At 41.9% G+C, this 9,987-nt stretch overlaps 1 protein-coding gene across 2 annotated transcripts in view; it reads left to right on the top strand.

The window, feature by feature from the left end:
* The window catches only part of ktn1 (kinectin 1), a 192,361-nt gene that overhangs the window by 32,107 nt on the left and 150,267 nt on the right, over nucleotides 1-9,987 (top strand). Inside the window, exon 2 of one of the 2 annotated variants that reach the window (XM_059957473.1) lies at nucleotides 4,821-4,920. The exons of the other annotated variant lie outside the window; for it this stretch is intronic. The gene's annotated coding sequence lies outside the window, so the exon portion shown is untranslated. The remainder of the gene's footprint in view (nucleotides 1-4,820; nucleotides 4,921-9,987) is intronic. 2 annotated transcript variants of the gene reach the window in all.

The raw sequence follows: 9,987 nt of genomic DNA, 5'->3' as shown, positions 1-9,987 counted from the left end.
ATTTTATTGTGAGTACAGTGTTGCTTAATTACTCTGTCCCGCAAAAAGCTTAAAATGATCCCGTATTTTGTTCTGGACAAAGGACGATAAGGCGATTATTTTAATGACGCACAATCTCTTCAAATTAAAGTTGTGTCCCTGGCCTTTAATTACTAGATAACTTGATTGTTTAAAATAGTTGATTCGCTGACAAAGCTATGGGCAACTGTTTTCCTTAACATCATTAATGGCCAGAACGTGGGGAAAAATTGAACCCCCCCCCCCCTCCTTTAATGACGATTGGTATCTAGCACTTATAACACACCGACCAAAACGCTTCATGTGCAGGTTGATTGTATTATGCAAAACTGCGAATAGTGATGACCTTATCGAGAGGAATGGAACTGATACTCTGAGTATAATTGTACAAAATGTAGTATCGTTCTGCTTGCGGAAATACAATGGAATTACTGGACATTTTAAAGGCAGAAAGGTAATAAGGCAAGGGAATGAGCAGATTTTACTGGCATGATCGTTAGTTCAAATGCCAAAGCTGGAAGTTAAAGAAGTTGTACATAGGTGTATCTGATTGGTGACAAATGAAATGAAATTGTTAATGAGACTTAAGATAACTAGCTTTCTTTTAATAGAAATAGCTGATCAAATACCATAATGCCAAAGTAAACAGCCAAAAACAATGAAGAAAAAAAGGAGGGGGAACTAATCAGTAAAATATCCTGCAGGAAATGTATTATTCCATGAATTTAAGGTAAGTTAAAAGTGCTGGATAGGAATTTATGCATTTTCTGTAATATATAATGTGAACCTCTTGACCTATTGGGTGTATGTTGACTCAGTGTAATCCCATTTTTCCACATTTCCCTGTTTAATTAAATGAGACCAGGCCCTTTAAAGCAACAAAGTATAACTGTAATGAAAGTATTCTTCTAAACCGACATGTTTCACAACTGGCAATTAGAAAATTAATTTGCTATTGGAACTCTTCTGTCAGAAATAGTTCTCTTGAGTCATGCTATAATTCTGCCTTCCAGAGAAGGATAAGTAAACCTATTGTTGGCTTCTTAATCTCCAACCTGGCAGATGTTGTAAATAACTCCCTTTTGGAGACATAATGACCCTTTTTCAAAAAAATCACAAAAGCTTGCATAAGTTGTAACTCATCATTTTCTGAAAATATATTTCTCAACCAGTTTGGGGGGGGGGGGTGTTAATTTAATCTGAAGCACTTGTGCTGAATTATATTTGAATAAACTAAATAATGAACTTGATAAAATATTTATGGGTGAATATTTACTGTAGAATTAGTTTGTATGTGTATATCAATAGATTTTGGTTTAGAATAAAGAAATACCCTTTCAAAAGTATTTTGCATATTGAGATGATTGCATGTGTATCTGGTAAATATTAAAGTTTCTTGAAGACAGTATCTTTTAACATGCTTAACACCTTTGTAAGGATAACTATTTTGGAGAGTATAAGTAACATGGGTTGAAGACTAATTAAGTATCTCACTTACCTGAAGCTTGTTTGATTATGGAATTGGATGAGCAAACTTCTGCCAGAAATTGGTTGTTGGTTATTTTCCTGTAAGGAAGTATAAAGGATCTGTTGGTGTTAGATAAGAGCAAAAAGTGGAGCATTTAAAAAGCTATGGATGAATTTTAATGATTGTTAGATTTTCTTTAAGTTAAACATGTATGGTTGGAGTTTGAGTCTATGAAGATCAAGTGAAATAACAATGGACATAATTCTCAATTTTTTTGATCTGCTTCAAATAATTATGTCACATTCTTGATATAATTAATAAAGTTGAGTCTACTTAATCTCTTTGTATAGTATTAGGAAAAATAACCAAGCTCGTTTATCTCATTTCACATGTACATACATGCATACGAAACAGGAGCAGGGGTGGGCCTTCTGGTTCATCAAGCCTGCTCTGCTGTTCAATAAGGTCATGGCTGATCTGACCATGGACTCGTCTCCACCTATCTGCTTTTTCCCCATAACCCTTAATTCCCCCTACTATGCAAAAATCTATCCAGCCTTGTCTTAAATATATTTACTGAGGTAGCCTCCACTGCTTCATTGGGCAGAGATTCACCACTCTTTGGGGGAAAGCAGTTTCTCATTTACTCTGTCCTAAATTTACTCCCTCGAATCTTGAGGCTATGTCCCCTAGTTTTAGTCTCACCTACCAGTGGAAACAACTTTCCTGCCTCTACCTTATCTATCCCTTTCATGATATTATATAAGATCTATAAGATCTCCTCTGGTTCTTCTGAAAGACAGGTGGTGGTGTTTGATTTGAAATTTGTAAGGAATCAAAATTGAAGAGGTGCAGAGATTTAAGAATGATGGAGGAGATTTTAGAGTTACGCTGGAGGAAGAGCATGTGGGATTTGGGCAAATATTCATCATAAAAATCATGGATGATGCATTATGAATGGAATGTATTAGGATATAGACAGCAGAGTTGTAAATTAAATTAATAATAAACATGAGAAATTCTGCAGGTGTTGGAAATCCAAAGCAACACACAAAATGCTGGAGGAACTCAGCAGGTCAAGCAGCATCTATGGAAATGAATGAACAGTTGACATTTCAGGCCAAGACCCTTCTTCAGGACTGGAAAGGAAGGGAGAAGATGCCAGAATAAAAAAGTGGGGGAGCTGAAATTGGATAGCTAGAAGGTGATAGGCGAGGCCAGGTGGGTAGGAAAGTTAAAGAGCTGGAGAGGAAGGGACCTGCGAGGAGAGTGGACTATAGGAGAAAGGGAAGGACATGGGGACCTGGGGGAAGGTGATAAGAGGTGACCAGCGTGGGTGAATAGAAGAAGAGGAGAAGGGGGAGGAAATTTTATTTTTCAACCAAATGAGCACTTGATATTCTTGCCATCAGGATGGAGGCTACCCAGACAGAACATAAAGTGTTGCTTCTCCACCCTGAGGGTGGTCTCACCTTGGGACGAGGAGACCATGGACTGACATGTTAGAATGGGACTGGGAATCAGAATTAGGATGTTTGGCTACTGGAAAGTTGCGCTTGTGTCGGATGAAGCTGAGTTGCTCAATGAAGAATATAGAGGAGGCTGCATTGGGAGCACTGGAAACAATAGATGACCCCAGCAGGTTTGCAGGTGAAGTGATGCCTCACCTGGAAGGACTGTTTGGGGCCCTGAATGGAGGCGAGGGAGGAGGTGAATGGGCAGGTGCAGCACTTTGGCTGCTTGCAGGGAGGGATGAGTGGACAAGTGAATCATGGAAGGAGCAAATCCTGTGGAGAGCAGAGAGAGGTTGGGAGGTAAAGGTATGTTTGGCAGTAGGATCCCTCTGGAGATGGTGAAAGTTGCGGAGGATAATGCGTTGGATGCGGAGACTCGGGTGGTAGGTAAGGACAAGAGGAACTCTCTGACTGACTGTAAAGGTGGTGGGAAAATGGGGTGAGCACAATGTTTGGTAAATGAAGGAGATGCGGGTGAGGGCAGCATCGATGATGGAGGAAGGGAAACCCTTTTGAAGAAGAGGGACATCTCTGATGCCCTGGAAAGGAAAGCCGCATACTGGGAACAGATACAGCGGAGCCAAAGGAACTGAGGAAAGGGAATAACAGTTTTACACACGTTAGAGTTTGAAGAGGCATAGTCAAGAATATCATGGGAATATCAAGGTTAATAAAAGATGCTGGTCAACAGTTTGTCTCCAGAGAGGGAGATCGAGAAAGGGAAGGGAGATGTGATATCCAAGATGTATTGCCAGCCAATAGAGCATAAATAATATAAGAAAACTGGAGCATAAATTGGCCATTAGCCCCTTAAGCCAGTTCTGTCCCTGGTGTCACTTCCTTTCCTGTGCCAGTTCCCCATAGTCCTCAATTACCAAATCTAACAAGTTATTTTTTTTTCTCTTTAAATATCCTTATAGTTTGTGGCATAGAGAATTACAGAGATTCACCACTCTCGGCAAGTTGTTCTGTACACTTCATTTTTAGATGACTGCCACCTAATCTTAGATATAAGCCCCTTCATTTTGATTCCCCCTTAAGTGGGGATATCTCAATATCTGTCCTGTCATACTTAAGGATTTTGTATGTTTCATTAAGATCACCCTCTTCGAAGCTCCAAAGAATATAGATCTTATTTATTTATTTTAACTGCTCATGATAAGCCGACCCTCTCAGCCCAGGAATTAACCTAATAAATCTCTTTTGGACTGCTTCCAATGCTAGTACAGTATATCCTCTCTTTAACAAGGGAACCAAAGGTGTGTCAGGACTCCTGCTGTGTGGTTACCTCATACAATGATAACAATATTTTCTTTTTGCTGAATTCTAACCCTCTTGCAACCAAGTCCAAGATGTCATTTAGCTTCTGAACTATTTCACTTATTTGCAGTCTTTGTTCATTTAGATCATAGTTTTCCTTCAGATTTCTCTTACAAATGCATAACCTTGAGCTTTCCAACATTAAACCTCATTTGATTTTGCCCACTCGTTCTATCTATATCCAGTTGTAAAACCTTTATCCTTATTGCAAAATGCCTTCACACTTATTTTTGTGTCATTAGCCGAACTGGCTACCTTGAAATCTGTTGCCTACTCCTAATTATTAATATATGTTGTTTGAACTTATGGGTCAAGAACTGTTTCTTGGGGAGAATCAGGATGAACACAATTCTACTAGTTACATCCTTTCTGACTGAAAAAGATCCTTTTATTCTAACTCTTCCATGTAGTATCCAGTCTACAAGACGTGCTCACACATTGAGTTGAGCTCTGATGCAAGGTTTCAAAATGAAACGTCCACAATTCCTTTCCTTCCACAGATGCTGCTCGACCCTTTGAGTTCTTCCTGCAGATTGTTTCTCCAGATTCCAGCCTCTGCAGACTCTTATGTCTCCATGCTACTGCTCTTCCCTCAATAAGGTACGCTTTTATCTTGTTCACTGTCCTCTGTGTGCAGATTGCAGATGAGTGAAGTAGAGAGAGACAGATCTACATTAACAGTTATTAGTCAGGTGCAACAAGTAGTTCAGAAGATAAGTGACATCTTTGTCTTGGTTGTAATTCAGCAAATGGAAAATATCATTATAGGTGTTTGGGGTACTGTGGAGAACGCACCTAGAGTCCTGATAAATTTTTGGTTCCCTTGTTAAAGGGAGGATATACTGTACTAGTAACAGAAGTAGTCCAAAAGAGATTTGTTAGGCTAATTCCCGGGATGAGAAGGTTGTCTTTTAATTTTGCTTGTTACATCTTCAAAGAATTTTATCTAACCTTCATGAAGTCACATTGGTTGGTTTGACTTCATCAAGCTTCTCTCAATGATCACTTATTTATTCTTCGATTTTAAAAACTCTAGTATTCTCTCAATGATATATTTTGATATTGTTACAGGGAATTTTTTTCAGCTCCAGAGGAAATTGTATGTTATTGCTTGTGTTTAGTAAATGTAAACAAGTAAAACCTGACAAGGAATTGGCCAAGAACCTCCATTCCATTACTCCCTTAACTTTTGTAGTTTTGACTATTTTGCTGGCTGTTTGGCTGTCTAGAAGTTAGTAAGATGAGAAACAAATATTTCCTCCCAGGAGCAAAGAAAAAGTCTGACAATTTACATTCAGGAAAATGCAACATTTTCTGGAAAAATGGCAAGTTTGAAAACATGAGGGAATATTAAAAATACTTTAAATTTTAGTGTCTGGAAATTTTCATTAAATCACAACTAAAGTTAATGAAACAGGAACTAAGATCTAAACAATGGATTGAAAAATGACGCTCAAAGAGAAGTAAAAGAATATAATCCTGTAATTTCAGAAAAAAATTCCATAGAAGTTATGATCTGTATCATCATAAGAAATAAATAACTTGAGCTAGTCAATTTCTCAACATTATACAAACACTGAACGTTAATTCTAATTAACTACCTTTATTTTGTATGCAAAATATTTAATGAAAAATTTTGCTGTAAATATTTCCATTAATTTTGTCTAAGTTATTGTTCTTGAGAGAGTTCCACCAGATTTTATAAAATCAGAATTATACAGCACACAAACAGGCCCTTTTGGCCTACCTCATTCATGCTAATTGTGATACCATCTACACTAATCCTATTACACTACATCTGTATTTAGGTCTGTATTTCTTCATCTTTTCCTATCAAAGTACTTGACTGAGTGCCTTTTAAGCATGTAATTTAAATGTACATTTTGACATTCTCCTAAATGATCAAGTGGCAACAGCCCGGTTCAGTAGATTTTAGCATCACTTTAAACACTTCATATGAAAATGAACCTTTTTTCTCTAGTTGTGTTCTTTCTTGTAAAAAATATGTATAATTTATGTTTAATTTATATTTTTCTTGTGAAGGCTGTTTTCATGTAATATGCCTGTGATGCTCCTGCAAGGAAGTTTTTCATTGCATCCGTACATGTGTTGTCCATATGACTGTAAACTTTGACATTAATCTGGGTCTAATTTTAAATTCATGGTCTTTGTTTGGGGCTCATCTACCAGAGCGATAGATTCTTTCAATCTACCCATTGATATCCTTTGACCATAAGCTTTTCAATCTCAAGTGACAAATGCAATTTGTGCAATCTGCTATCATCGTTTACTGCTTTGTTGTCATTTTAATGAATCTGTGTTCCATCTGCACCTTCTAAAATGGAGTAATTGCAAATAAATAAATAAAAAGGAAATGCTGGCAGAACTCAGCAGGCCAGACAGAATGTAATAATGATGTTTTGGGCCGAAACCCTTCATCAGGAGTGAAGTAACATGGGATGGTCGAGGGGGGATAAGAAGTGGGGGGAGGAATAAAGTAGAGGGCTGGGAAGTGATAGGCTGGAGGGAAATGGGCTAGGGGGAAGGTGGAGAATTATGGGAAATAAAAGAGAAAGAAAGGTAGGGCTAGGGGGAGAGATTATAGTGAGGGGGGAAAAATAGAGAAAGAACCAGACTAAAATAATAGAAAGGGATAGGGGTAAGGGTGTGGAGCAGGGGTATCAGCGGAGGTCAGCGAGTTGGATGTTCATGCCAGCAGGAAGGAGGCTACCTGGGCGGGAGATAAGGTATTGCTCCATCGACCTGCATGTGGCCTCATCTTGACGGTAGAGGAGGCCATGGACAGACATGTCGGAATAGGAGTGGTCTGTGGAATTAAAGTGTGTGGCCACAGGGAGATCCGAGGACCTGCTGGAGGACTGAGTGCCGGTGTTCAGCGAAACGGTCTCCCAGTCTGCGGCGGGTCTACCCAATGTATGAATGGCCACATCGGGAGCACCGGAAGCAGTATATCACCCCAGTTGACTCGCAGGTGAAGTGGTGCCTTACCTGAAAGGACTGTCTGGGGCCTGGGATGGTGGTGAGGGAAGAAGTGTGGGGGCAGGTGTAGCACTTCTTTCGTTTGCAGGGATGAGTGCCCGGAGGGAGGTCGGTGGGGAGGGATGGGGGGGGGATGAATGGACAAGGGAGTCGCGTAGGGAGTGATCCTACGGAAAGCCGAGAGTTGGGGGGAGGGGGAAATGTGGTTGGTACTGGGATCAGGTAGGAGGTTGCGGAAGTTACGGATTATGCATTGGATCTGTAGGCTGGTAGGGTGATAGGCGAGGACCAGGGGGACTCTATCCCTGGTGGGCTGGCGGGGGGATGGGGTGAGGGCAGAGGTGTGTGAAATACGGGAGACACGATGGAGGGCAGAGTTGATGGTGGATGAAGGGAAGCCCCTTTCTTTAAAAAAAGGAAGACATCTCCTTTGTCCTAGAATGAAAGGCCTCATCCTGAGCAGATGCGGTGGAGGCGGAGGAATTGAGAGAAAGGGATAGCAATTTTGCAGGAGATGGGGTGGGAGGAGGAATAGTCTGGGTAGCTGTGGGAGTTAGTAGGTTTGTAGTAGATGTCGGTGGATAGGCTGTCTCCAGAGATAGAAACAGAAAGATCCAGAAAGGGGAGGGAGGTGTCGGAAATAGACCAGGTGAATTTGAGGGCATGGTGAAAGTTGGAGGTGAAGTTAATGTAGTCGACAAGCTCAGCATGTGTGCAGGAAGCAGCACCGATGCAGTCGTCAATATAACGCAAGAAAAGAGGACAGATACCAGTGTAGGCTTGGAACATAGATTGTTCCACATGGCCGACAAAAAGGCAGGCATAGCTGGTACCCATAAGGGGTGCCCATGCCCACACTTTTAGTTTGGAGGAAGTGGGAGGGGCCAAAGGAGAAATTGTTAAGGGTGAGGACTAATTCCGCGAGGTGGAGAAGAGTGGTGGTAGAAGGTGACTGGCTGGGTCTGAAATCTAGGAAGAAACGGAGAGCTTGGAGACCACTGAACTCATTTCTGCCTATCTCGACTCTGTTTTATCTCCCCTTGTTCAATCCCTTCCCACCTATGTCCACGATACTTCCCATGCTTTACATTTCTTCAAAGATTTCGAGCTCCCTGGCCCCCACCTCCTCATTTTCACCATGGACGTCCAGTCCCTATATACCTCTATCCCCCACCAAGAAGGTCTCCAAGCTCTCCGTTTCTTTTAAAGAAAGGGGCTTCCCTTCATCCACTATCAACTCTGCCCTCCATCGTGTCTCCCGTATTTCACGCACCTCTGCCCTCACCCCAACCCCCCGCCAGCCCACCAGGGATAGAGTCCTCCTGGTCCTCGCCTATCACCCTACCAGCCTACATGTCCAACGTATAATCCTCCATAACTTCCACCACCTCCTACGTGATCCCACCACCAACCACATCCTCCCCTCCCTCCCACTCTCGCCTTCCCCCCAGGAATTGCTCCCTATGCGACTCCCTTGTCCATTCATCCCCCGCAGCCCTCCCCACGGACCTCCCTCTGGGCACTCATCCCTGCAAACGGAACAAGTGCTACACCTGCCCCCACACTTCTTCCCTCACCACCATCCCAGGCCCCAGACAGTCCTTTCAGGTGAGGCACCACTTCACCTGCCAGTCAACTGGGGTGATATACTGTATCCGGTGCTCCCGATGTGGACATTCATACATTGGGGAGACCTGCCACAGACTGGGAGACCGTTTCGCTGAACACCGGCACTCAGTCCTCCAGCAGGTCCTCGGATCTCCCTGTGGCCACACACTTTAATTCCACAGACCACTCCTATTCCGACATGTCTGTCCATGGCCTCCTCTACCGTCAAGATGAGGCCACATGCAGGTCGATGGAGCAATACCTTATCTCCCGCCCAGGTAGCCTCCTTCCTGCTGGCATGAACATCCAACTCGCTGACCTCCGCTGATACCCCTGCTCCACACCCTTACCCCTATCCCTTTCTATTATTTTAGTCTGGTTTTTTCTCTATTTTTCCCCCCTCACTATAATCTCTCCCCCCAGCCCTACCTTTCTTTCTCTTTTATTTCCCATAATTCTCCACCTTCCCCCTAGCCCATTTCCCTCCAGCCTATCACTTCCCAGCCCTCTATCCCTCCCCCAACTTCTTATCCCCCCCTCAACCATCCCATGTTACTTCACTCCTGATAAAGGGTTTCAGCCTGATACGTCGTTATTACCTCCTCCGATAGATGCTGTCTGGCCTGCTGAGTTCTGCCAGCATTTTGTGTTTTTTAAATTTATTTCCAGCATCTGCAGATTTACTCGTGTTGTAATTGGAAATAAACATTTTATGGCATATAACTAAAGCTCTGTAACAGCCATTCCTTTTTATCATTGTCTTCAGATGTAATCCCCATTCTCACACTTGTATTGGTGGCGACATGTTGCTTGATGTCACCCAGGTCAATGGTAGTTCATGAAAGTAGGGGGGAAAAAAAACAACAGTATCTCATAATCTGGATTTGGTTAATTCACAACAAAAATTCATAAACTGCACTCTGAAGCATTTCCATTGGAGAATAATGTGATCTCTCATTCTACATTTGAACTTCAAACTATTGAATTACACAAGTTCTTATGACAATTGATTGCATCTGAGACAAGAGGTATTAAGGAAACTTGAACTTCATTGTTTTT

The sequence above is a fragment of the Hypanus sabinus genome, chromosome 2, assembly GCF_030144855.1.
Source record: "Hypanus sabinus isolate sHypSab1 chromosome 2, sHypSab1.hap1, whole genome shotgun sequence".
NCBI classification, from domain to species: Eukaryota; Metazoa; Chordata; class Chondrichthyes; order Myliobatiformes; family Dasyatidae; genus Hypanus; species Hypanus sabinus.
The sequence above is the reverse complement of the archived record's forward strand: the minus strand, read 5'-3'. Positions and strand labels throughout refer to the sequence as shown.